This window comes from Rhineura floridana, chromosome 9, assembly GCF_030035675.1.
Source record: "Rhineura floridana isolate rRhiFlo1 chromosome 9, rRhiFlo1.hap2, whole genome shotgun sequence".
Taxonomy (NCBI): domain Eukaryota; kingdom Metazoa; phylum Chordata; class Lepidosauria; order Squamata; family Rhineuridae; genus Rhineura; species Rhineura floridana.
Window position 1 is genome coordinate 93,604,763 of NC_084488.1, and position 27,961 is coordinate 93,632,723.

At 44.3% G+C, this 27,961-nt stretch overlaps 2 long non-coding RNA genes across 2 annotated transcripts in view; one reads left to right on the plus strand and one right to left on the minus strand.

Moving 5' to 3' along the window:
- Window positions 1–121: 121 nt before the first annotated feature.
- Window positions 122–27,815, plus strand: LOC133364574 (uncharacterized). The gene is made up of 5 exons (XR_009757983.1): window positions 122–695; window positions 2,136–2,228; window positions 13,528–13,785; window positions 20,568–20,727; window positions 25,682–27,815. It is a non-coding gene; the product is annotated as an uncharacterized LOC133364574 (long non-coding RNA).
- Window positions 1,767–27,961, minus strand: part of LOC133364575 (uncharacterized) — a 30,319-nt gene continuing 4,124 nt past the window's right edge. Inside the window, exons 2-3 of the long non-coding RNA XR_009757984.1 lie at window positions 2,078–2,263; window positions 1,767–1,829 (exon numbers count right to left, since the gene is read on the minus strand). This is a non-coding gene — a long non-coding RNA (uncharacterized LOC133364575). The remainder of the gene's footprint in view (window positions 1,830–2,077; window positions 2,264–27,961) is intronic.

Here is a 27,961-nt window from a genome sequence, read left to right on the forward strand (position 1 = left end):
TGAATCCAGAGCTTGGAAAAGTTACTTTTTTAAACTACAACTCCCATCAGCCCCAGGGATTGGGCTCGTAGGAGTTGTAGTTCAAAAAAGTAACTTTTCCAAGCTCTGGATTCACGTGGTGGTGATGAAATGCCTTGTGCTACCATTTTACTACAGTAAATTTGTTATTACTGGTTAATATACATTTGCCGTTTATGAAGGAGTCAGAGTCGGTACATTTCCACTGACTCCGACTCCACAACTCTGACTCCACAGCCCTGATCAAGATCATCATCCATCTAGCAAGAGAACAGTAAACTTCACATGTGTTAATAAAATCCTCTCAAAGAGTGCAAAATTAAATGAATTATTTTAAAGTAAATGTTTCAGAGACCAAACACTAAAATTAATAGGATGTAATCAACACATGCAGATGCTATAAGTGTTAAACTTTTTGCACATTTCTCTTTCAAAGAGTTCTATTGTCTTACTTACCTATTTCTGGTGTTCTTTTTTTAAGACATTGGAGGTCTTAAAAAAAATTGCCTGTACTCTTGGTGACAGAAGAAAACTTTTGTTTTATAAAATATTTCATTTAAACAAAGCTTAATCTTTTCCTTTTTTTCTTTGAAAAATTGCAGATATCTGAATAAATATCTGATGCAAAGTATGATTATCGTAGAGAAATTACCTGTTCATTGTCTTACTATACACAGGTATGACTTCTGGGTAAAACATATATAGCTTTGAGCACTAAGCTGATAGATAAGAACCTTGAGTTTTGTATTGTAAATTGTAATGTAATTAAAATGTGCTTTTTGCAAGCTGAAACTCCTAAAGGAATTTCTCTGGTTAATCAATTTATAGATGGTGTCAAAAGGAACAGAGTCATATGTGTATAGCTTAGGGTGAGGAACATCCTTGTGATCTTAATGTCTGTGTTTTTCAGTATTATAAACTTCTTGCTTTCAGTACTTGCATCAAAAAATTAAGTTAAAAATAAAGTGCTGAGTATTTTGTTGCCATAATCAGAGTCTCACGTGATAACATTTTCCCCTTTTTTAGAGAGGACCTCTTGAAATGTTAAGTTTAGCAATGGGATCCCAAGTGTTGACAGTGCACAAGAGAGGTTGCCTAATTTAGGGCTCCAAATCACAATGAATTTTTATGTTTGCAGACAGAGTACTGCAACACCTCAGTATCACATTAGATCTTTCCTTTCAAATGAAGATATTAGATAAAAGGCAGATTCAAACCAGTGTCTGTGTTGATCATAAGTGCATTTCACTCATCCAGTCTCTTCTTCCCAAGTTGTTGCGGTCCTGGTGAGTGGAATGGGAAGCACACCTAAAACAATAAGGCACAGCTCCTCCAAGGCCCAACTGAATCTCCCCTTAGTTTGGGGCTAGAGGACTGCTGGCGCTTCAAGGGCCAAGGCTAATTGAACATAGTAATTTAGAGGAAGTCAGCAGCAAGCCATTTACTTTGCCTAAGCCCACCAAAATTCCTCCCCTGGTGAGTCCCAGGGATGCCAGTGACAGGAGCTGTCGTGAAAAACATCTGGCGGGTGCCACCTTGGCTACCCCTACTGCAGTGCTTCTTGTAGAATTGCCAGCATCCTTACCATTTTTCTTAGTTCCCAAATAGAAGAACTATACAGATAAACAAGCGTTCTGGGGGGGAGGGGTGGGAAAAAAGAAGCAAGAGTCTCTTTTCCCTCTGGGTATTCCAAAGCATGTTTCATCAGCTGTCAAAGGACACGTTTTTTCTGCTGAGTATGTATTTACCTGGCATTATCACAGTAAGCTGATTCCAGGGTGAGTCAGGGCTCCACCTTTTCTCAGGCACCTCTGTAGGGAGAAAATGTATCTTGTTTCTGGATTTAGAACATAACTCTGGCGCCACTGAGCACAAAAGTAATACAATAAATCTTTCTGCTGCTGGATAATTGTTAATATTAGCTACAATAACAAACCTGGCAGTATCTGGGGATTCAGGGGCATAGGTTATGGAAGACCCCAAGGGCTTAGGAAAGGTTTAGCTTTCTCACTTTCATACTACTAGACTCAATTTGCCTAGTTCCCACCCTTCAAAATACCTTTAGTTAATCCTTTGGAGTCTTTCATTAGCCCACTCATTTTCTGGTACTTTTCAAGCATCCGTAGGTGTTTCTCCCAAATCCAGCTGCTGAATGATAGTAGAGGACTGTCGTCAGGGTTTGACTTCAGTATGGACTGTAGGATTTCAAGGTAAGGCAGATCTGTTCCACAGCAGAATCAAGACTCTGTTTAGAATATACTTTAGTTATTGCAGGAAAATACTTAGTTTAGACAAATAACTGGAGTTCGGAATATGGAAAAAGTGACTTAGTTTAGAATATACTTTAGTCACTGTAGATCTAGCAACCCACCTCTTCTTATTTCTCTAATCCTGACAACAGTTTCAGCTGACATAGCCAACCATCAGGGATGATGGGAGTTGGAGTCCAACAACACCTACAAAGCGACAGGTTCCCCACCTGTATGTCTGGTGCATCTAAACTGTAGTACCAGTTGGCTTGAATGCAGTCAGCTAACCCCAGAGCCAATCATGATCCATCAAGCCATTGTTCATTGGTAGAGTGACTATACTGCATGTGGACGGTCCAAGGTTCAATCCCCAGCATCTCCAGGTAGGGCTCGGCATGTCACCTGTCTGAACTCCTGGAGAGCTGCTGCCAGTCAGTGTAGACAATCTGGGCTACATGGACCAGTAGCAGCTTCCCAAACCCAACACTGCCTAACCTCCTGGTTCCTTATCCTGATTGCTGCCTTGGATCTCAACTCCTAACTGGCTTTTGGCTATGTTCCTGTTTATTACACTCTACTGCTGCCTTGTATTCAACCCCAGTTTTTTATGGACCATGCATTTCTACCTGGCCCAGAGGTGGGCCAACAGCCAGCTTTCCCAAGGTCCCAGAATGCAACTGCGCAGAAGCTCACCTTTGGCCAAGACCTGACAACAGCCTGGCTGGTCTCCTGTCTAAATAAGAAGGGCTGTCCAACGAATAGTGACTGTCATCCTGTCTCTGGAGAACCAGTATTTATTGCAAGGAAATTCCCTTTCATTTTTGTTTACATAGCAGTAATAGGATGAATTACGAGAAGCTGGTGTATTTGGCTGCAACAGGGCTGACATATGACAAAATCATAAACCATCTTCGGGTTATACTTTCCTTCAAAGTTTTTTCTAGGACATGGTGAGGCACGTTCTTTGATACGTGTCTAAAATTTTTGCAAGGCCTGGCAACATGCTAGCATTCCTCCCCCACAGTGTTGGGATGGTATAGGGAGAGGACAAAGTGCTGGAACACTTTGGAATACAGGAAGCTCAGGTCTATCTAGCTCAGTGTTGTCTGCACTGATTGGCAGCAGCTCTCCAGGGTTTCAGACAGGGACTCTCTCCCAGCCCTGCCTGGAGATGTTGGGGATTGAACTTGGATCCTTCTGCATGCAAGGCAGATGCTCTGCCACTGAGCTCCGGCCATTCCCTTGCTTGACACAGGAGGTTGCAGGATCAATCCTCGGCATTTCCAGTTTAAAAACTGATCTTCTAGCAGATAATGGGGAAAGATCTCTGCCTGACATCATGGAAAGTGTCACACTAGACAGTGCTGTACACCATTGGGATATTCTCTGAATGTAGAGTGGTTTACAAATCCTGAAATTAAAATTTATTTTAAATAAATAAATACCATGCAAGTAGTTGAACATGGTGTAAGTCAGCTTCCTACGTACATACAAGGTGATAACAGGGACATCCAATGTGGTGTCTTCCAGATCATGTTGGAATACAACTCCCATCAACTTACCATTGAGTACGCTGACTGGAGCTGATGGGAGTTGTAGTCCAGCAGCATCTGAAAGGCACCATCTTGGCTAAGAGTCATAGAAGTCCCTAGTTCAAAACTTGCTTCGGTCATGAACTCGTTGAAGTAGGCTAGTCATTATACAGCCATGACAGTGGCTCTATGCTATAGCCGGTATGGATTCTGCAACTTTACATTGAAAATACCCCCCATGCCATTCTGCTGCTTCCCATAAGCTCATTTCAAAGCAAAACCAAACAAAACTTACAGTCCTGAACTCAGCAATGCTTGCTTAACAACCCTATATGTTCTCATGGCGATACACAAAAGGTCAGAGAGAATCAAGAGTTCAAAGTGTAAAGAGAGAGAGAAACAGACTCCTGTTGGACTTTTTTCTGTCAGTGTTCTCATAATTTGTTGAAATTAATTAAAAATCAACCATGTTCAGAGTACCTGTAATCCTGTTACTGACCTTGACCCATCTTCTGCAGTTTAAAAGTTAAAAAAATAACTGGCCAATTTTTAATTAATTTAAGAAATTTAGCATTGGAGTCAATGATAAGTGCAGGCATGCTCTGTAAGAACCAAATGTCAGTATTCTAAAAGCCAAACTCACAGCTGTTTGGCTTGGCTAATCGGGGCCACACCCAAGGCAGACCTTTATTTCACTTTAGACAGTCATGGCTTCCCCCAAAGAATCCTGGGAAGTGTAGTTCGTGAAGAGTGCTGAGAGTTGATAGGAGACTCATATCCCCCTGACAGCACTCCAGTGGCCAGAGTGCTTTAATGGTGAGCCCCACTTCTGGGGACTGTAGCTCTGTGAGGGGGGAATAGGGCCTCTCCTAGCAACTCTCAGCACCCTTAACAAATGACACTTCCCAGGATTCTTTGGGGGAAACCATGACTGTCTAAAGTGGAATAAAGGTCTGGTGTGGATGTGGCCAAGGACAGCTTTGGTTTAAGTTTGGGTGGGAGGCTACATGTGCCTGCTGTAGAATAAAAAGGTGGGGGAAAGGCTGAAAAGCAATGATACTGTTCACAATGTTTTCCTTTTGGAAAGGAAAGGGGCTTCCCCTCTGCCCAACACCCACCCACCAAATCTCCTCTCCACCTCCCCCTTCCCTTCCTGCCCTTCTCCCCTCTCTGCTCCTCCCCCAGGTCAGTTTCACCTATCTTGATTGCACAGGAGTAAATCCCATCCAACTCAGAAATCACGCAAATGATCAAATCTGCCTTCCCCTCCTCCTCCCTCCTATCCCCTCCCTCTTGCCCCTTCACACCCCTTCCTTTGCTCTTCTATTCCCCCTCACCTCCCAATACCCTCCTTCCCCCTCCTCCTCCCCCATGGTCAGTTTTACCTATCTTAAGCATGATTACACTGAAGTAAATCCCATTTAACTCATTGAGCATGCAAATGATCAAACCTGCCCTCCCCTCCTCCTTCCTCCTATCCCCTCCCTCTTGCCCCTGCCCTCACCCTTCCTTCACCCCTCCCCTCTCACCTCCCCCTCCTCCCCCGCATGGTCAGTTTTTCTATCCTAACCAAGATTGCACAGGAGTAAATCCCATTGCAAAGATCAGACCTGCCTTTCCCCTCTTTCCCCTCTCTTCTCCCTTCCTCCTCCCTTCTTCCTTCCCTCCCCTCTTCCTTCTTCCTTCTCCCCTGCCCACTCCAGGCCTCCCTCCTTCCCTATCTCCCTCTTTTCCTTCTCTCCCCCATGGTCAGTTTTACCTATCCTAAGCATGATTGCACTAGAGTAAATCCCACTGAACTCAATAAACATGCAAATGATCCAACCTGCCCCCATCCCCCTCCTGCCTGCTCCCCTCCCCGTCCTCCCCTGCCCTTCCTCCTCCTCCCCTCCCCATCGCTTGTGGTCAGTTTCACCTATCCTATGCATGATGGCAGGGGAGTAAATCCCGCTGAACTCAGTAAGCATTCAAATGATCAATCTATTCTCAGCAAACTTGCACAGGATCCCATTTCTTACCTCCCAGATTAAAAAGCAGAGAAATTCACTAATATTGTAGTGTGTTATTGTACTGCCCTACAAATTTGTCAAAATACAAACACAATTTGGGTTGGTCTTTCATAGTCCAGTCCACTTCCTGCATAGCTTGGAAGAATTTGGTAACGTACCTCTGAGCATATGGTAAGTGGTGGCAACACCTGCAATCAGATAACAGAAACAAGACATGCTGTGCTGATCTTGTTTTAGCAGGAAGGAAGCAACAATATTAAGATAGTAGATATAGTTCAGATAGTCACTTTAAATATGTTTGATTTACTTAGCAATTTTATTGAAATTTCCTATAGGAAATCATTTTCTTTTGCTTCTGTTTCTCTGAATATGTGAAGTACAGCAACACTTTGCAACACTAAAAAAACTCCAAAAACAATTGTGGAATAATGGCACTGACTATTCTGCAGAATAGTTTCCAACAGACATGAGGAGTGTCTCAGTTTGTACAAGATAAAACAGTGGGAGATGAAATGTATTCTAACAAAATTCTAGGTGTGCTCTATGTTTTTAATTGACCATGCCCACCTTTCTTTATGTGAAGTGGTTTAAGCATAGCAAGCTGAAAACATGCATCTTGGGCAGGCCAACTTTGTTTTTTCCAGTAGCTAGAGTCATTGCTTAGTTAGCAACATATTGTAATCAGCCTCATTTTACATCAAACTGCAGTTTCAGATTCAACTGTTAATGCACCCAAAATAGAAATAGAACATAACCTCCAGTTTGAACACAAAAGGTTGTATTCACCATAGTATAACAATGACCAATAAAAAAGCTTTGAAATTAATAAAAATAAATTTGGCACAGATTTCTACTATGAATGAGAGAAATAAAATTTTCTAGATTAGATTCTCTGTAGAAACAGTAGCAATACAGGAAAGAAGCAAAGTAAGAAGAATACCAACAAACATACAAGAATGTAATTCTCCATCTTTGGAGACGGCAGGTGTTGCCACCACTCACCATATGCTCAGAGGCACATGTTACCAAATACTTCCAAACTACATAGGAAGTGGATTGGACTGTGAAAGATGAACCCAAATTGAGTTTGCATTTTAATAAATTTGTAGGGCAGTACAATATCTCAGAGAGGAGGTCAGATCTCCTGCTCCCCTGGTGCAGTCACTATAGCTGCACAATTTCCCTGCTTTTTGAAGGTCGATATAAATATCTGTTGGCTATAGGTACGTTCTTAAACTTTAAGGGTTTTTCTTTCTTTTTTTGCTATTAGTGAATTTTTTCTTAGATTCAGCTCTGATCTGAATTGGCACTACAGGGGTAACAATACTCCAATATTTTGGGGGGGAGGGGAAATATTAAGACACTGTAGGCAAATTCTCAAAAAAAGTCTTGTAAATTCTTTATTATACAGCCACAAGAGTGGCTGTATGCTATAGCCAGTGTGGATTTTTCACACTCTGCAATGTTAAATTGAAAATACTCCATGGCATTCTGATGCTTCCCATAAGCTCATTTGAAAACACAACCTTACAAAACTTATAGTCCTGAACTCAGAAACGCTTGCTTAACAACCCTCTCAATTTTCATGGTGATACACAAAACAGAGAGAATCGAGAATTCAAAATCTAAAGAGAGAGAAAAACTCAGAGACCTTCTGGACTTTTTTCTCTGAGAGTTCTCATAATCTGTTGAAATTCATTAAAAATCAGCCATGTTCACAGAGTACCTGTAATCCTGTTACTGACCTTGCCCATACTCTGACCTTCATCTTCTGCAGTTTAAAGGTTAAAAAAATGCCTGGCTGATGCTTAATTAATTTAATAAATTTTGGCTTGAACTCAATGATAATGTTGGGCATGCTCAGTAAGAACCAACTGTCAGGGTTCTAAAAGCCAGACTCACAGCTGCTGGGGTTGTCTAATCGGGGCCACACCCACACCAGACTTTGATTTCACTTGAGACAGTCATGGCTTCCCTCAGAGAATCTTGGGAAGTGTAGTTTGTGAAGGGTGCTGAGAGGAGACTGCTCCGGTGGCCAGAGTGGTTTAACAGTCAGGCACTCTGATTGAAGCTCTGTGAGGGCAACAGGGCATCTTCTAGCAACTCTCAGCACCTTTCACTAACTACTCTTCCCAGGATTCTTTGAGAGAAGCTATGACTGTCTAAAGTAAAATAAAGGTCTGGTGTGGATGTGGCCAGAGACAGCTTTGGTTTAACTTTGTGTGGGAGGCTACATATGCGTACTATAGAATAAAAAGGTGGCGGGAAATGCTGAAAGCAATGATACTGTTCAGAATGTTTTCCTTTTGGAAAGGAAAGGGGCTTCCCCTCTGCCCAGTGCCCACCCATCCAATCTCCTCCCCTCCTCCTCCCCTCCCTGCCCTTCTCCTCCCCTCCCTGCCCTTCTCCTAGGTCAGTGTTGGACTACGACCTGGGAGACCAGAGTTCGAATCCCCACACAGCCATGAAACTCACTGGGTAATCTTGGGCCAGTCACTGCCTTTCAACCTTAGAGGAAGGCAATGGTAAAACCACCTCTGAAAACCCTATTCATAGGGTCGCCATAAGTTGGGATCGACTTGAAGGCAGTCCATTTCCATTTTCAAACATGATTGCACAGAAATAAATCCCATTGAACTCAAAAAGTATGCAACTGATCAAACCCACCCTCCCTTCTCCATCCTCCTATTCCCTCCCTCTTGCCCCTTTCCTACCCCTCCAGTCTCCTCCTTCCCCTCCCCATGGTCAGTTTACCTATCTTAAGCATATTGCATGGGAGTAAATACCACTGAATGCAATAAGCATGAAAATGATCAAACCTGCCCTCCCCTTCCCCATCCTTTGCCCCTCCCCCTCCATTCCCCTCCTTCCTCCTCCTACCACTCCCCTCCCTTTCTCCTTCCCTCTCCCCTCCCCCTGCTCCTCCCCCATGGTCAGTTTTACCTGTCCTAACCATGATTGCATAGTTGTAAATCCCATTGAAACCAATAAGCATGCCAATGATCAGACCTGGCTTTCCCCTCCTTCCCCTCTTCTCTCCTCTCCCTTCCTCCTCCCCTCCCCTCTTCCTTCTTCCTCCTTCTTTGCCAACTCCAGCTGTCCCTTCCTCCCCCCAGTCAGTCTTACCTATCCAAAGAATGATTGCACAGGAGTAAATCCCACAGAACTCAGTAAACATGCAAATGATCAAACCTTTCCTTCTCCCCTCCCCCTCCTTCCTGCTCCCATCCCCCTCCTCCCCTCTGCCCTTCCTCCCCTCCCTCCTCCTCCCCTCCTCATCCCCTGTGGTCAGTTTCACTTATCATAAGCATGATTGCAGGGGAGTAAATCCCACTGAACACATTAAGCATGCAAATGATCACTCCATTCTCAGGAAGCTTGCACAGGATCCCATTTCTTACCTCTCGGATTAAAAAGTAGCTTGGAAGAATTTGGTAACATGTGCCTCTGAGCATATGGTGAGTGGTAGCAATACCTGCCATCTCCAAAGATGGAGAATTACATTTTTGTATGTTTGTTGTTCTTCCTACTTTGCATCATTCCTGTGCTACTATTGTTTCTACAGAAAATCTAATCTAGAAAATTTTATTTTTCTCATTCATCCTAGAAACCTGTGTCAAATTTATTTTTATTAATTTCAAAGCCTTTTATTGGTCAGTGTCATTTGATGGTGAAGACAGCCATTTGTGTTTTAAATTGGAGGTTATGTTCTATTTCTGTTTTAGGTGCATTAACAGTTGAATCTGAAACTGCAGTTTGATGTATAATCAGACTGATTACAATATGTTGCTACTTCAGGAATGACTCTAGCTGTTGGAAAAAACAAACTTAGCCTGCCCAAGATGCATGTTTTCAGCCTACTATGTTTAAACCACTTCATTTAAGGCAAGGTGGGCATGGTCAATTAAAAACATAGAGCACACCTAGAAATTTGCTAGAATATATTTCACCTCCCACTGTGTTATCTTGTGCAAACTGACACTCCTGGTGTCCAGTGGAGACTATTCTGGAGAATGTTCTGCAGAATAGTCAGTGCCCTTATCCCACAATTATTTTTGGAGGGTTTTTTGTGTAAATTTTGGGAAGTGTTCTGTACGTATTCACAGAAATAGAAGCAAAAGAAAATGATTTCCTATAGGAAACTTCACTAAAATTGCAAAGTAAATCAGACATATTTAAAGTGACTATCTGAACTATGTCAACTGTCTTAATAATGTTGCTTCCTCCCTGCTAAAACAAGATCAGCACAGCACATGTCTCCTTTCTATTATTTGGGCTGATTGCAGGGTTGCCACCATTCACCATACACTCAGAGGCACATGTTACCAAATTCTTCCAAGCTACACAGGAAGTGGATTGGACTGTGAAAGACCAACTCAAATTGTGTTTGCATTTTGACAAATTTGTAGGGCAGTCCAATATCTCAGAGAGGAGGTCAGGTCTCCTGTTGCCCTGGTGCATTCACTATAGCTGCCCAATTATGTATAGCTTTTAAAAGTTTGAGAGAAATATCTGTTGGCTATAGGTACATGCTTAAACTGCAAGGTTTTTGCCTATTAGTGAATACATATTTGTATATTATGACATGGCCCATCTAACCAGCCAGTTCAAATGTGGTTCACAGATAATGGTCACCTAAACTGCTGCCATCATTATCATAACGTTGTAGTCTGGTTCAGTCATAGTCACATCCCAGTCTAAGCATGTAGGTGACATAGCTGGTTGTGGGGATCACACGCTAGATACACTTAACAGTGCAATCTTAACTGTGCCTACTTACAAGTAAGGAGGGATGTAAGAAGCCATCGGTTTCCATTCTATTTGTTGCCTGCAGCTTTGTTTCCATTCTTCTGCAGTTCATCTTCCACCAAAAACTACATTATTCGTCTCACTGTGCACTGTGGCAAAATACATAACTTACATAATTGGGTAATTAATTATGTAATTTATGTTGCCATTAGGGTATTCTACCCCATTTGCTGCAATGCAAATGAAATGCATTGCAAATGGGGGGAGGGAAATTGTAAGTAATTACTTATTGTTTGTGGACTGAAAGCAGCAACAGTGAATATCAATTATATTTGCTGAATTGAGTTCCCTTCCGAACATGGCCAAATAAGCAGACAGCAGCAATTTCTACTCCCATTTCCGTTTGTGTTGGAAAATTGCAGTATCCCTACTCAGAAATTGAATTCAATGGCACTTACTCCCAGGTAAGTGGAGTTAGGGTTGCCATAGTCACTGACAGGCTTACCATTATTTTGTGCTGCCCTGCAAAGCTTCAGGCTACCTCTTCTTTGTTTTCCTGACCAAGAACCATGTTTTGTGCATTTAGAAATTGTCCTCCTTTGACAGAGTTTAATTGTTTTCTTTTTTCGGGTCGTGCTTGGAACCAATGACCTCAAACTTCTATCTGCTTATGAAAAATCAGCTGTGTTGCAAATGAAGAGAGATGGTGGAGGAACAGGGAGGTGAAACATGAAGAAAATTTTCTCAATACCTCCTGTGTGAAAGAGTGACTCATATAATGAATCCCTGAAAGGAGTCTCCTAACAATGAATGGAGGAGCTAAGAGTGTGATGATCAAAGGCAGTCATCACTAATTTCAACTTCCTGTGGTGGCAGATTGACACTTGTGTCCTCAGCCCAATATTTGTCTCACATAGGGCCTAATGGCACATCTATACTTCAGACCTTACACTGAGTTAAATCATTCCTTCTCCAGAGGGAACTAGGACTGAAGCATACCCTTAATACCCTCATCAGACTGCAGTTCCCAGGATTCTTTGGGGAAAAGCCCATGACTAAAATCAATACAAACCGGTCTATAACTGATACAATATTTTAATGTCAATAGGTGTTGTTCAGTGCTAGTGCTACTCAGAGTGGTCCTAGTGAAGCTAGTAGACATGAGTAACTTAAGTTCATTAATTTCATTGGGTCTACTCTGAGTAGGACATAGCTGAATAGCTGAAAGGGTCTAGATCAGCCTTTCCCAACTGGTGTGCCTCCAGATGTTGGACCACAACTCCCATCAGCCTCAGCCATCGGCAATACTGGCTGAGGCTGATGGGAGTTGTGGTCCAACAACATCCAGAGGCACACTGGTTGGGAAAGGCTGGTCTAGATAATCCAATTCATCCAGGAAAGCTTGGAGCTGAGCAGCCATTATCTTCTCAATCACCTTGCCCGAAAAGAGGAGATAAGAGACTGGGTGGAAGTTGTTAAGATCTGCAGGATTTAATGAAGGCTACTTTAACAAAGGTCTTATCACAGCCCCCTTCAACAATGTTGGCATAGAACCTTCCCTTAGGGAGGTATTAATTAAATATGTCAACCAGCCAGCCAGTTCCCGTCTGGTAGATTTGATTAATCAGCAAGGGCAAGGGTCAAGAGAGCAGTTGCGGCCATCATTTCTCCCAGAGTCCTGTCCATATCCTCCGGCTTTACAAGTTAAAAGTATCCAGAGAAAAATGACCAGATGAAGCCTCAGGGACATCTGGCACAACTAGTTAATGAGGAGTCCAAATCAGTCTGAATGTGGGAGATTTTATCTGCAAAGTGCCTCGCAAACATTCACACCGAGCAGTTGAGGGCTCAGGATCAAGTGTAGGGCCAGAGCCCAAAAGACCCATGATCACCCAGAAAAGCATTGCCTGACGACAACTGAGCAGATACAATGGTGGCAAAGAAGTGCGCTTTCTTCAATGTCCTCACCATTACATGATAGGCTCAAAAACTCTAGCTTGTGTTCAGTCGGAAGCAGATTGAGTTTTCATCCATAATTACTCTAGCTGTCATCCTTGCCGTTTCATCAGACCCAAGGTTTGAGTAAATCAAGGTGTGTTACGAGCCCTCCACGGTGGGAGAGGGCAGTGGCGTCACTAGGGTTGGTGTCACCCAGTGCGGTAACTCATGGTGTCACCCCCATGGACCTCCTCCCATACCAGACCTTACAGAATCCTTAGAAATTTTTTTTTATACTAATGTTACTCGTAAATCGTAATTCCCGTATATCACTGAATGTAATGGCAATAGTCGTGACATAAACAACTAGCAAACTTAAAATTACACCTTTAAATTACAATATCATACGCACAGCCTAAATGTGTTTACATTTATACATAGTTTCATGTGGTTAAAGTGAAAATTCGGTAAGAAAACAATAGAATTCAAAGTAAAAACGTTTTAAGAACTACATCAAAATTGTGTTCATTTTAACATTAAACTTTACCATTACATGAGATACATTAATGGATTAGGTTTGCATAATCAATAATGGCCCAAATAATGTAGAAGTTGTAGACAAATGCATATGGAAATATATTCATAAATGAAATAATACCAAAAAAATAAACAGGAACAAATACACAAGCATTTCAGCACTTAGTGAACATCTCAACTAAATCAGAACTGGCCTTTCCTGGCCTTCAAAGCTGCGAACTTGTGAATCACTTCATCAAAATCAATGCCTTTCGCCAACTCACTTTCAATTGATAATATCGCAATATCGGAAAGCCTTGACTGTCCCATGGCAGATCGCAAATAGTTCTTTATAAGTTTCAGCTTTGAAAAGCTCCTCTCACATGAAGCCACAGACACACAAATCGTCAGAAATAATTTTAGGCTTAGTGAAAGGATTGGGAGAGATTCTACGAAGTTCCATTCAGCTATGAGTGTCAAAATGTCTAATATTGCCCAATCTTTGGCTTCTTCCAGATCAATCTCTGCTGCTTTCAGGTGCCTTCTCAGCCTTGGTATTTCTATTAAAAGCGCACTCTCGGATACCTCATCATAGGAAGTGGTCAATTTGGAATGGACACCTTTAACTCTTCTTCAGTGGCAGATATGAGACTCTTCGCTTGAACAACCTCAAACATGGCTGCTATTTCCTTGATGGCTCTTGATCTGATCTGGAGTTCAGAATGAAAGCGATCAATGCACTCAAGCATCACCCTCTTATTTTCTTCTTGCAGAGTGAGTCCAGCATCGCTTGCTTGCTCCCCTGCCACCCTCTTCTTGAACCTGGCTCTTCTCGCTACTGCACATCCATATTAGTCTGATTTTAAAAGTGCGTGTTCAGTTGCATGCTCCGCTAGGTGACTGCGCTCCTCGTGCAGAAAAACTCTTAGCGCCTCTAGCTTTGTCACCACCTTCTCGAGAGTTAAGCCCTTAATCTGCAGGTACTGCTGTGTAAGATTAACTTCCTGAAGTACATCACACCAGAAGTACAGGTAGCACAGAAAAGTGAAATCACAGACAGCAGGCAAAAGACCTTGTGCTGCACCTCTTGTGTTTTCATGTGGATCACAAAGAGCTTCAATCACCGCCACAAACTTATCAAATTTTTCTTTAACTGGCTTAACTGCAGCATGATGAGCACTTCAGCGTGTTGTTGATAGCCTTTTCACTGACACTCCAGTATGGTCAATTAACACATCCCATCAATGGGTGGAAGCAGCTAGTCCTCTCCAGCTGGCTAGGGCCCGCTCAGCTTGCCACAGCTGCACAAGCCAGCCCCTTCCTTGTCGGCAACTGCCAGATGAGGGGCAACTGGTCTTCTTGGGACTATGCAGCTTGCCCACGGCTGCACAGGTGGCAGGGCACGTAACCCCTGAGCCACTCACTGTGGGGGTGATCTTTAGCTGGCCCTTGACACCCAGGAGACACGAGCGGGGATTTGATCTCACAGACTCTGGACTCTCCTCCCCACTGTGCTATACCAGCTGTCGTCAACAGTGGATTACAAACATACAAAAGCAGAGTTTGGACCACTAGCCCTCCATTCACCTCACTGCACCAGCATTACTTGCCACCAAACCCTCACCTCCAGCTAACAAAGGCCAGATCAAAATGGCCTTTGATTACCGTAGATTTCAGACCAGGCCGTATAAGAAAGCAACAACCATACTGGACAGAAAAAATGAGTCCACATAACACACGATTCGGTCTAATAACACTGGGCAAATAGGTACCATAGAGGTGCTCACAAAACACAGGGCATTGCCTTACACTGAATCAGACCATTGTTCCATCTAGCCCAGTGTTGTCCGCACTGGTTGGCAGCAGCTCTTCAGGGTTTCAGGCAGGGACCTGGAGATGCCATTGGAGATTGAACCGGGGACCTTCTGCATGCAAAGCAGATGCTCTGCTGCTGAGCTAGGGCCCTTCCCCTAAAACAGGACCTGAAGGCAATAACCAGCCCTTGCCGTCAGAGACATGTTGCTTTTGATCACAGAGCCCGGATTGGCAAGGAGTTTTGCTGAAGGAGCGAGGCGGGTAGAAAGCCCACATCCCATGTCCTCACAACATTTCTGCTTCCACAATTGGCATCCCAGTTGTTGCCCATCAGCAATCCTCTTCGCTCACGTTTGAAGTGGGGGAGCAGGGGCGTAGCCATCCAGGGTCTCAGGTGGTCTTAGACTCCTTACGTTTTGGGCACAAGGGTCCCTACATCACCAGCAGGTTGCCAGGCCCAGCCTCCAAGAGGTCTTCTGTATCTTTAAAAGTTGTGCAGGGGAAGGGAGAATTTCACCTTGTGGTTTTTCCCATTACAGTGTTGCAAGAACACATGCACTTGGCTGAATTTTCTCTTCTCTTAAAGATACAGAATCATCCTCAGGCCCTGAGCCTGGCAACCCTAATTGGGAACATAGTAAGCTGCTGTATACTGAGTCAGGCCATTGGTCAGTCCAGCTCAGTATTGCCTACTCTGACTGGCAGCAGCCGTCTAGCGTTATAGGCAGGAGCTTTTCCCAGAGATTGAACCTGGAACCTTCAGCATGCAAGGCATTGAGCTACCTAGCTAGTAACAGACATATTTGGTATAGAGGGAAATTCTTTTTTTTAAAGCCACTTAGGGTCCATAAGAAGAACTTGGACACGTTGACCTCCTCCTGTCGTTTACTAGTCATGTAAAGAAAACAGCGGGCAGAGCTCGTCAAGTCCACATTATTGTCATCATCATTATTGCAGTTATCATCTAGCCATGATCCTCCAAGAACCTCAGGGCAACATATATAATTCTTCTCCTCTTTGATCCTCACAACAGACAGACCTGTGAGTTAGGCTAAGCCAAGAATCAACTGGCCTCAGGGTGGTAGGAACAAGCTGAAGCCTGTTCTGGTCTAGCCAGTGAATCTAGTGGCTGAGTATGGATTGGAATCCAGCTCTCTCCAATCCTAGCCCCTGAACCTCAGGTGGGAAACCCCAAGCCTGAATGTGGCCCCCAGGCCTCTCAGCCCAGCCCTTGAGACTCTCCCCAGGCCTAACTCCTGTATGCCCTCCATAACTGCTTTTATCTGACTGGAATGAGAATCATAGAACCATCAAATAATAGAGTTGGACTAGATGGCCTTATAGGCCCCTTCCAACTCCCTGCTCAATGAAGGAATCCAAGTTGAAGCATACCCCACAGGTGTCTGTCCAGCCGCCTCTTGAATGCCTCCAGTGTTGGAGAGCCAACCACCTCCCAAGGTCATTGGTTCAATTGTTGCACCGCTCTGCATTAGGAAACTTTTCTTGATGTTCAGCTGAAATCTGGCTTCCTGTAACTTGAGCTCATTTTCCTGTGTCCTGCACTCTGGGATGACCGAGGAGAGGTCCTGGCCGTCCTCTGTGTGACAACCATTCAAGTACTTCAGTTGTGCTATCACATCTCCCCCCATTCTTCTCATCTCAAGGCTAAACATGCCCAGTTCTTTCAGTCTCTCCTCTTAGGGCTTTGCTTCTTGTCTCCTGATCCCCCTTGTTGCTCTCTTCTGACCCTGTTCCAGGTTGTCAGCATCCTTCTTACTGCATCCTGCATCCTGGCATTGTGATAATGCTTCTTATTTGCCCAGATGGAGGCCTGTGGCTGTCTCTGCGAGTACATAGAAACCACTGGTTTTTCCTGGGTGCGTGTAGACTACTCTACGAATGTAAGAGCCCCATCCATTGCGGCATACACTTTTGCTTCTGTCTACCCCCTGGCATACAACCTCTGGAATGCAGCCCTCACACAGAGAAAGGCTCCTCACTCCTGCTCTAACCACTACACCAACTCCCAAATGAGCTCAGGGCACCTTATGTGGTTTTCCACCCTTCCCAGTGCAAAAGAGGAGAGAGGCCCCCAGTACCACCACTACGAGCTATGAGATGTCTCTGCTTTCTACCTAACATAACAGCAAAGAGAAGCAAAATAACACCAGGAATGTTGAAAGACGAGGGACAGGAATGGGGGAGAAATTTGATTCAGTTTGCATTTAAAGCCAAATTTATCAATTTTGCACTTTCCGAGAAGCGAAACGCATCCATTTTCCTTACTTACCCAAGTAAACCATTGTAAACCAAGCAATGTTTACAAAAACTCATAGATTAGGGGAAAGTGTGCACAAAATGAATATACTGGTGAAAATAGCATTCAAACGCATATATTGGAAGAAACTGCTTGCAAAAATGTGTGCCTGAGTCCAAACTGTATACAAAAAAAGGAATTGGTTAGGGGAAATTCACACTAAAATGCTGGACAGCTTTCATGAGGATTTGGTTTTTTAAAACAATCTGCAAACTGCTGCAGAAATGTAGGGAACCAAATTTACCACTGGAAAGGGGAGAAACTGCGAGCAACTGAGGTATCTTTCCATCCCGAGGAAGGAAGGGAAGAAAGCACTGGCAACATACCAAATAGGACTACTTGCTGCTTGGGAGAAAACTGCCTTCATCTGTAGGAGAAATAAAACGAGGCCAGCGCTTGCTGCAGGCTGGCTGGATCCTGTCTCAAGCTTTCCCTTCCGTTTTGTTCGAGGAGTGCAATCATCAAACACAACCCACCTGGCCCCTAAAATGCCCTGTTCCTTCTGCTAGGTCCAAGGATCTTGAACTTCCTCAGAGGGAGCTCATTTTCTGCCACAAAGAATTTGTAGCCCTGAACAATCGCCCTGAATGCAATTTTAGGCACTAGAAACTAGATTTCCGGCCATTTGGGCAGAAATCAAAGGATTATGAGAAGGAGCTAAATCTGGATCCGCTTCGCTGCATGCTTCCCGCTTCGTAGCTGGACGATGTGAAGCACGTCAATCCCGAAGTAGCAAGCGTCCCACGGGCATCCAATAGGACTTCCGGCATACTCCCAAGCAAAGAGTGCAATCGAATCGCGGGTTTAGCACCTGCAATCCTACTCATCACCCCAAATGCTTTGTAGCTCGCAGCTTCAAGTGGGGCTCAGTTTCCCGTCTCTGGCTCAGAGTGCCTGGGGTGGCTCTGGGTGTCATCCCCTCTGATGGTGTCACCCGGTGCGGTCCGCACCCCCCCCACACCCCTAGTGATACCACTGGGAGAGGGCGTTTCAGAGTGATAGTGTCCTTCGCTCAGGTCACTTCCATATTCTGAATATTAACCAGTGCTTCTGCAGTATCACCAGCCATGCTGGAAACATCCCACAGAGCATTCAGGAAACCATCCAGATCCATAAGTCTCGGAGGGCCGACCATCTTAATCAGCCCTCTCTTTCTGCAAAGGTTACCAGGGGGACAAAGCCCAAACTTTGTCAGGTAGTGACGACAGAGTCACCAAGAACCCCTCAGATCATCCTCTTCCTGCCCCAAACAAAACAAGAGATCAAGTGTGTGACCTGCCTCATGCGTTGGTCCAGATGATATTAAAGACAGCCATGAAGTCCTGAGCTCAGTGTCAGCGCATATGTTGAAGTCACCCACTACAACCAGCCTGGGGAACTCCAACAACAAGGCCAGCTCCACCTGCTCAGGGAGGGAGACAGTTGGGCAGCAGGGTGGATGGTACACCAACAGAATCCCCACTCTGTCTGTCCGACCTCATGCCAGGCACGCACTGTTAAAGCTGGAAGTGTTAGGGATAGGATACCTGGCAGGGGAGATGGATTCCCTGTAGACAAATGTGCCCTCACCTTCCCGTCCCCTGGATCTAGGCTGCTGCATGCAGTGCCACAAAAACTGGCAGACAGAGCTGGGAAAGACCTACTCCACTGTGGTCATTTAGCCAGGTTTCAGTGATATAGGCAAGGCAATGAATGATAATATTTTTAGTAGTCACCGAACCTTGTGTTCATCAGAAAGACAGTAAGATCCAAGGGATTCCCAGCATAGCTACCAGTGTCCCAGGGGTTGGGGCTGGAAGGGGTGCAAGCACAAAGCTGTCTTGCATCCCTTCCCTTGTAATGGCCTGTCTGCCTCCCACCGCTCTTATATCCCCTGCCCAATATTACCTCAATGACAGGCCCCCAACTCCCCCCACCCCATGTTAAAAGGAGCCTGATACTGAAATATTCAAAAATTAATTTTTAAAAAGAAGAAAAGAAAATCCCCCTTGTATAGTCCTCTATAACAATCCTATTCCCTCCTCCCCATTCTTCCCTACCCCCAGCAATTTATATAGCCCTAATTTCTCTCTTGGTAGACTTCTCAGCAGCGCTTCAAAATCAGCTCTTTTTAGCCAGAGAGGATTCCTCGATGACTCCACAATGGCCTGTTGGCTCTGGGCAATTCCTTGGCAACTCCAAGTGTGACACTAAATGCTCACTTAATGACACACTTTGCGCATGCCAAGGCACTTGCCTTGACTGGAGGTGGCTCTTCAGAAGAGGAGCTCTGCTCCACTCCCTCTGGCAGTTGTCCTCTTCTGTGTTAGCCCCAATTGGCTTCAGCTGACACCCAAGACCATCTGCAGGTCAGGTTCTTGCAGGTTGTAACCTTATAGCCTTCCCCCTCCTCTTCTTCAAGGCAGCTCGGAGGTTATGTTAAGGTAGAGAACCCATGGCCCTCTGGCTGTTGTTAGACTACAACTCTCACCGTCCCTCATCATTGGCCATGCTAACTGAGGTTAATGGGACAAAGTCCAGCAAAATCCAAAGGGCAACAGATTCTCTAGCTGTGGGTTAATAGATGATAACTCACCCAATCAATTTCATAATTCAGTGAGAATTTGAACCCTGATCTCTCAGTCCTCATCCAATGCTCTACCCCAGCCTTTCCCAACCTTTGGGTCTTCAGATGTTGCTGGACTACAATTCCCATCAACCCCCAGCCAGCTTAGCCAATGGCCAACAATGATGGGAGTCATAGTCCAACATCATCTGGGGACCCAAAGTTGAAGAACAGTGCTTTAGAGCAAGGGTAGCCAATGTGGTGTCCTCCAGATGTTGGTGGACTGCATTTCCCATAATCCCTGACCACTGGCCATACTGGCTGGGGCTGATGGGAGTTGGAGTCCAACAACATCTGGGGACCGAAAGATTGGAAAAGGCTGCTCTGCCCTCTACAAGACAGTAGCTTGTGTGGCCACTGAAGTTGTCCAGTCACTGAAGTAGTAGAACAGTATGCGAGATGAGACTTCACTGTTTCCACTTGTAGCAACTTCTGCGATTTCCTATATATATAGTGAAGCAAGAGAAATTGCTGAAATGGTTGCAGCTGAGATCTAGGAGCTGCTAGCTTACAGCACAATCCTATGCATGTTTTCTCAAAAATAAGCCCCATTAGATTGCATTCAATATGGCTTGTTTCCAGGCAAGTGTGCATAAGATCACAGCCTTAGATTGCATTGCTCAGGTAAGCTAATGAATGATTATCCTGAATGGAAAACAAGGAGTCCCAACAGCCTAAAGTCTCATTCACTTACAGTGTTTGTGAATTACTAGGAACCTGCAGCATGGGTCTTTTTAAAAGGCAAGTGTGAGAATATTCTCAGCCAGAGCTTCTGGGCATCTCACATATTCCAATTTACAGTCATTCCTTTGTGTGCAGTTGTTCTTTGCAAAAAGAAGCCCCGTTGTGAACATTTGATGAACTGTGGCCTACAGCAATTATGTGACTCCGCAGCAGATCTAGCAAGAGATGCCGCTCTTTGCTGAAGGTGTGTCTGCTTTTGGATCAAGCCGTGGCACAAACCCCAATGGAGGAAAAGGTATATCTCATTCGTGTTTGGCAAAAGAACAAGCACCTAACCAAAGCCTTTATTTTGCACTCTTCATTGCATGACAAAACTTGAAACTGTTTGTTGCTACACAGCAGACTTTGGAGTCCTGTGTCCCCTGTCAGCCTCTACTATGAAATCTTGAGGAATGAACAATAACCTTTTATTCAGATACAATCACATAAAAGACCTGCTCAGACCAATAAATCTGCTAGAACTGTCACAGATGAAAAGATCGTCATGAGACTTGACTCTTGCTGAATTTTATTACGGAAAGAGCAGCATTGCACCTTGCATGTGTAGTTTCATGATCCCCACCTTCAATGGCCCACTGTCTTATGCAGATCCACACAATACATTTAAAGCACATCCAACTCGCATTTAAAGCTCATGACTTCCCCCAAAGAATCCTGGGAAATATAGTTTCCCCTTTACAGTTATAGTTCCCACCACCCTTAACAAACTACAGCTCCCATGATTCTGTGGTGGGATTCATGCACTTCAAACATGTGTTGAATGTGCTTTAAATGCCTGGTGTGGCTCTGCACTTTTATCAGGTAAAGCATCTGCAGGTGGCTTCTGATTGAGTGGAAGATCTCTTGGGGTGGGACAGGGCCTGCTTAACCTTTTCCTTACCAGCCATTTCACTGTTCAAAATTGCCCCCTACTCACCCAGGCTGCTTTTGTTCCTGAGAGATCAAAGATAAGGAGTCCTGTATCTTTTGTCTCCCAAGGAGAAAGGGCAGCTGGGGAAGCCAGTTTTGAGCAGACAACTGGTTGAGTAGGAAAGAGTTATACAGCTCTTTTTTCCTACTTTCTCATCCTCCATTCAGCCTGAAATCTGCTTTACGTGATAAAAGGAATCTCAGGGATGAGGTCTTCTGTATCTTTAAAAGTTGTGCAGGAGGAAAGAAGAATTCCACCTTGTGGTTTTTCCCATTACAGTGTTGCAAGAACACCTGCACTCGGCTGACTTTCTCTTCTCCTAAAGATACAGGATCAGTCTCAGGCCCTGAGCCTAGCAACCCTAGTCCCCATCCACCTCTTCCTGCAGAGGTTTGAGTGAAGCAGGGATTGAGAGACACTGAGAGAGAGAAATGCAGTTTTAAACAATGGCAGGGGGCTGAGCAGGGGGTTGAATACAGCAAGAAGGAAGTTGGAAAACGTTCTGTTGCATTAGCTTCTGTGCTGTACCCATCTCTGCTATAACACTTTAAAAAACACACCTTAATGTTCCTCCCATCCCAATCTCTTCAGACTTCTCCCATTGTTTAAACCACCACTTTCCCCTCCTTTCTCACTCCCATGCTGTGGTCAGTGTCACTGTGCAACCTGCCTTCTCTTTTTGCTCCCTTACCCCTGCCTGGCGTCATGCAAATCCAGGATTCTGATTTGGCACTACAAATCCTCCAGTGGGGTCTGCATGATGTCACTCTTACATTTTTATTTTATGTAAGAAACAACATCTCTAGCCTAGGCAAATTACAGGAGATACCATACCTACTGTGTTTGAGATAGATGAACTGCCAAGATTCAGAGAGGTTCCTTGCATGAGCAACCCCCACTTGCACAAGTGAGGTCCCCAATTTCCACCAATTCCCCTGCATCTCATCCCACTTACATCCGTTTGAGATGTGCATTTGAGGTTGCTGAGTTCTGAGAGAAAAGTGAAATACATCATCATGAAGCTCATTATAACTTGCAGTTAAGATTTTTGGGTGTTTGCTGGAGACAGAAGAGTCATTCTTGCTGTGCTAGTAGTTGTGTGTGTAAACTACAGAGCACAACAATGTAGCTCTGTCTGCATTCTTGAGCAGTTGCAATTATCTTTATTAAACTAAGCGAAGCCGAGGAGGAAATGGTACCTTCAAAAAAGACGTGGTGTTTTTTGGAAAGTATAATTTTTCCTTGAAATACTAGAGGATGAAAGAATTGTCAGAATGTTAATTTCTTAGTTATTTGTTCAAGGTTTAAGTGCTATAAGCTCTTGGAACATGTCTTCTCCAAAAATAAGTACTTCCCTCCTGTTTCACCTTATAATTAGTTCAGTCTTCCTAACCACTCAAAGCACTCTTTAGAGCACTGTTCTTCAAGCTTGGGTCACAAGATGTTGTCGGACTACAATTCCCATCAACCCCCAGCCAGCTTAGCCAATGGCCAACGATGATGGGAGTCGTAGTTCAACATCATCTGGGGAACCAAAGTTGAAGAACAGTGCTTTAGAGCAAGGGTAGCCAATGTGGTATCCTCCAGATGTTGGTGGACTGCATTTCCCATAATCCCTGACCATCGTCCATGCTGTCTGGGGCAGATTGAACCTGGAGTCCAACAACAACTGGAGGGCATCATGTTGGCTGTCCCTGCTCTAGAGATTCCAATCCCCACTTCCACCCTGCTCATTGCCCACTGGGATGTTGGCAGCATGGAGAGCTCATGGAGAGCACTTTAGCAGCAGCAGAGTTCTCTCGCATAAGACATGAATGCTCAAGCTGAGCATCTGTTGATACCACAGAGCTTGGGAAATGGAGTTGCAAATGCCTCCAGACTCAATCTGACCTTTTGTATGAGGAGACTGATCTAAATTTTGAAAGCAGAATTTTCTGCAGTGCTGACAAATGAGGTCAGGTTATTTGTCTGTATAAGCTCAGAGTGATTCCAGTGAAATATCCAGTGGAAGCTCTCTTTTTATTAAAGCAACTTGGCGGAGAGAGGGAAAGTTCCCTGTAACTGTCGAGTGGGCTTACTAACCGGTGATGATTTATGATACCTGAAGAAAAACATTACTTGTTGGGTTCGCCCAGACAATAAATCCTGGTTTTTAAACAGATTAATTATACAGAACAACATTTAATTGCAATAACCTGTACAGAGTAATCCCTAAACACATGCACACAGGCACACACAATTTGGTGGTCATCTGGATCCAACCAGTGCAGAGTGAAAGAGTCAGACCCTGCTCCACTCCCACTAGTTAACAGACATGATCCAAATCAGCTGCTTTGAGAATTAAGAGGTTACAAAAGAAGATCCAGTCATGGATCTCCCATGTAAAGTAGTGTGGCTCTGAAGTATAGCCACCTAGATTGTGGGCAGGAGCCTGTTTCTTTAATCGTATCAAACCACTGTTACATCATTCGCTCCCAATTTGTTTCCAGATTCCATTTGATGTGCTAGTTATTATCTTTAAATTCCTAAATGATTTGGGCAGGATTTTTCCTTCCACATGAACAACACCACACACCAGTGGAGGCTGGACCAATAGGGTGAATGGTGCATTGCCCCACCAGTAGTGTAGTGGCAAATTTTGAAATGCAGGGTCCCTTCATGATGGTCACAACCATGCCCCCTCCCATCCTTTTTTTTAAACATGAAAGGGGAGAGTGGTAGCTACTGAGAAGAGTCTTCTCAGTGGCTGTCTCACCTCCTTTCACTCTGATTGGCTCCAATCAGCAGGAAAGGACAAGGAAGCATGTTAGAACTCTCTTCTCTTTCTGTGGCTAACAGGCTCCCCTTTCATGCTGACTGGCTTGTAGAATGCTAGATGCATAGGGACCCTGTTGGGACCCTGCTCCCCAAAAAGTAGGTGTCTAAGACCCTCCGAAATCCCAAACAACTACACCCCAGTGCCCCACCAACCTAAGTCTGTCCTCAGCAAGCCTTCTTGCTTAAAACCATTCCAGAGGGTGGCACGGACTGTCAGCCTAGTCTCAGTGCTGTCCTTGAAGAACTCAGCAGGGTTGGGGCCAAAATTAGAATTAGTTGGTTCTGCCTGCCACAAGCTTTGGCTCTAGCTACTCTTGGTCTCCCTGCCTTCTGCCCTATCAGTCCAAATTGGCCACCACCCACCACAGCCACACTGAGGTCATCAAGGAGAGGCTCCTGCTCCCTGTTGACCCTCCAGGAGAAGCTGGACGGTGTGGACAGAAGACAGAACATTCTCATTGGTGGCATCTACCCTGTGGACATTCTTGCTCTGTGAGATCTGGTCAATTACTTTGCAGGGTACATTGAACTTGACAGGGCAAGACAACTCTGTTTAGATGTGCATTTTATGAGAATGCTGACAGAGGGTGTAAAACATGCCACTGTTAAGTTTCTTTCAGGTGCATTTTGTTTTTTAAATGATCGTGTTGCTTGGCTGATTTAAATTAGTTATATATTTATATATAACATTCTTAGACACCCTGAGAATCCCTTTTGCGATAAAGGATGCCGGTGAGATCATTTTATTATTATTTTAATTACATTTACATGCAGCCTTCTTCCATCATGGAACCCAAGACACTGTTATTTGTTCCCAGGCAGTTACCCATCTAGCCCCTGATCAAACCCAAACATAAGTGCATAAGAAGAGCCCAGCTGGATCAGACCAGTGGTCCATCTAGTCCAGCATCCTCTTCTCACAGTGGGCAACCAGATGCTTGTGGGAACTCTGTAAGCAGGACCTGAGCATGACAGCATTCTTCCCACTCATGATTCCCAGGAACTGGTATACAGACATTGGAGGGAGAACATAACCATCATGGCTAGCAGCCGCTGAAACTGCTTAGCTTCAAATTGCTGGCTTCATCTGCCTTCAGAGACCATACCTCATGTTAGCCATCAGCCTTGCAGCCTACACCACATCCTCAACATACATTTAAAGCAGTATTATACAACTTTAACAGTCATGGCTTCCCCCAAAGAATCCCAGGGACAGTTGTCTGTGAAAGGGTGCTGATTATTGTAGCTCTGTGGCAGACAAACTACAGTTCCCAGGATTATTTGGAGACAGCCATGAGTATTCACTTAATTCTAATTTACAGTCAGTGGTCATCTTATTAGGTAGACCAGTAAATCTAATATGTGCACTACTCTTTCAAAAAACTCTATGTTGGGGGGGGGGTCCGCGTGTGTGTTAGAAAAAGAACAGAAATTAAATCCTGTTGTCTTTTTTTGTTCCCAGTGGAGAGATGCTCTTTGAAAGAACACTGGCCAATAGTCAAATCCTATTTGAAGGCTGCACACCAGCCAGATAATCATCTCCAGGTTTCAGCTTGTATCCCAGGAGCCAAGAACTTAAAATGTGAACTCATTAAGAAGATGCGATAACACAATTCATTGTCCAAACTCTTTCTTTGGTTTCTCTCAGAGCCAACCACGAGGGGTTTTTTTTCATTTTGCTGTGCGTGGCTGGGGTATAGATTGTCAGGGACGTGGCTTGTTGTCTGGGATGCTGCTGCTGTTAACTCTGCTATTGTTTCCTTTTGTGTCTGCGCTGTGAGCTCCTATTGTTGAGACTGGTACGTTATGAAGCTCAGGGCAGGGGAATGCACTTCGGATGCCAAATGGGAAGAGATTAGAGAGAGGCCAATTTTTACGTTTCCTAGTCTAATTTTGGAGGGATGGTATTTGTATTGACTGCAAACTTGTTTCAGGCCGAGGAAATAATTGAGGCATGTGAAGGGTTCATTCCTCTATAGTCTGTCCATTTAAACTATTTGTTGTGCCATTGGCATAAATAATGTCGAGACAGACATGTATATATAGTAATCAGGTGGGAATCCGTTCACTTGAAGGATCACCTTGCCCCAAATGTGCCCACCCGACCACTTTGATCTATGGAACTGGCACCTTCACAAGTGCCATATAGTATTCTCCTGCACTTGTGAGGGCCCATTCTTATGGTGGGGCTGCACCTCTGCTCCGCAACTTCCTGCCTATTAAGAATAGGCAGGCGCCTTTGTTGTCCTGTTTTCAATGCCTGCTGAAACCTTTTCTGTTTAGGCAAGCCCTACCCAGACATGTCATTTTGTTGTGCCTGATTGTCTTAAATATGCGCTGGCTGGGGCTGATAGGAATTGTAGTCCAAAACATCTGGAGGCCACCAGGTTGGCAAAAGCTGCTTTATCCTCTCTGTCAGATCACAGGCAGATGTACTCGGGGACAGAGTCAACTGGAAAACAGTTCTGAAGAACTGACTCTTTGCATCTCGATACTGTTACTGGATAGACCAGTAGAATGACGGCTGAATGACACACCTAAGTGCTTATTTCATTTTTATTTACAACAGCTTATCCCACCCTTCCTCCAAGGAGCTTAGGATGGTGTACATCACAGCTGGGTACCTATGGCCTATGGCCCAATCTAGGCCCCCTGGGGGGGTCAAATCTGGCCCACAACGTGAATTTTCAAAAACCTTACCCACCTGCCAATCAGCTGATGTCACTCCGATGAGGTGTGATGGTAGCTGATGGGTGGGGTGAAGGGTTCAGTTCTGCACTGGCTGTGTAGGCTGTGTGCAACCGTTCTCCTGCTGGGAAGTGGTGTGTGCAGTCAAAGCAGCAGGATTGACTGAGTGACACAGAGAGCTGATTGGCCGGAGAAAAGGAAGCTGATTGCTCAGTGAACAGGAAAATGACAGAAATGCCTTTACAAGCCTCTGTAAGTTCAAGAAAGTATAAAATATGTATGGAACAGGAAACAGTATGCAGCTTTGAGATCTGGGGGGAGTTTTTTAAAAAACTTGCTTGACATTCTCATTGGGAGAGCTGTGCCTAGTTCTAATGGACCAGCCTAGGCTGACTACACCACACTGGTTCTCCTGATTATAAGGATCCATGTAGCTAATTTCCCTTTAGAGTAAAATTTAAAAAATATTCTAACTTGCTGCCACCCCAGACCCCTTTTGCAGTCTTCCTCTTTCTAAGTTTGTTCATTAGATTACAGGTGACCAAAAGAGAACCGGATAGAGATCACTTGTGCACTGACTAGCCAAGAACAATACTCTCTTTCTCTTTGCTGGAGCATAGCTGGAAAGAAGAGCTCTTTCCTGAATGGCTTGGCAATACTGATAGCCAGTGAAGGAAATCTTAAAAGCTCTTTGGGTTGATGAGAATTGCCCCAGCTCTTCGGGTTTCCAAGTTCTGGAGATGATTAATTTATTTAGCTTTTGCTTTGAAGAAGTATTAGAGATGCAGAATGTGATAAACAGGTTTTTGCACTGCAGCTCATTCAGGGCTTCTTAAAGGGAAAACACACCTTCTTTGGTGTGCAAGAGAAACTATGGATGCAAATTATTTTCAAAATAAAACAAAAACAGTGCTAGAAATAATTACTTTTAATTCAGGTTTTGGCTTCATTCTTGAGACAGATTTTCTCCAAACAGGCACATTCAACATGTAGGACCTTCCTGACATGAATTCTTCTAGGGAAGAGGCTGGAGATTCGGAGTGGGAGAGGGAAT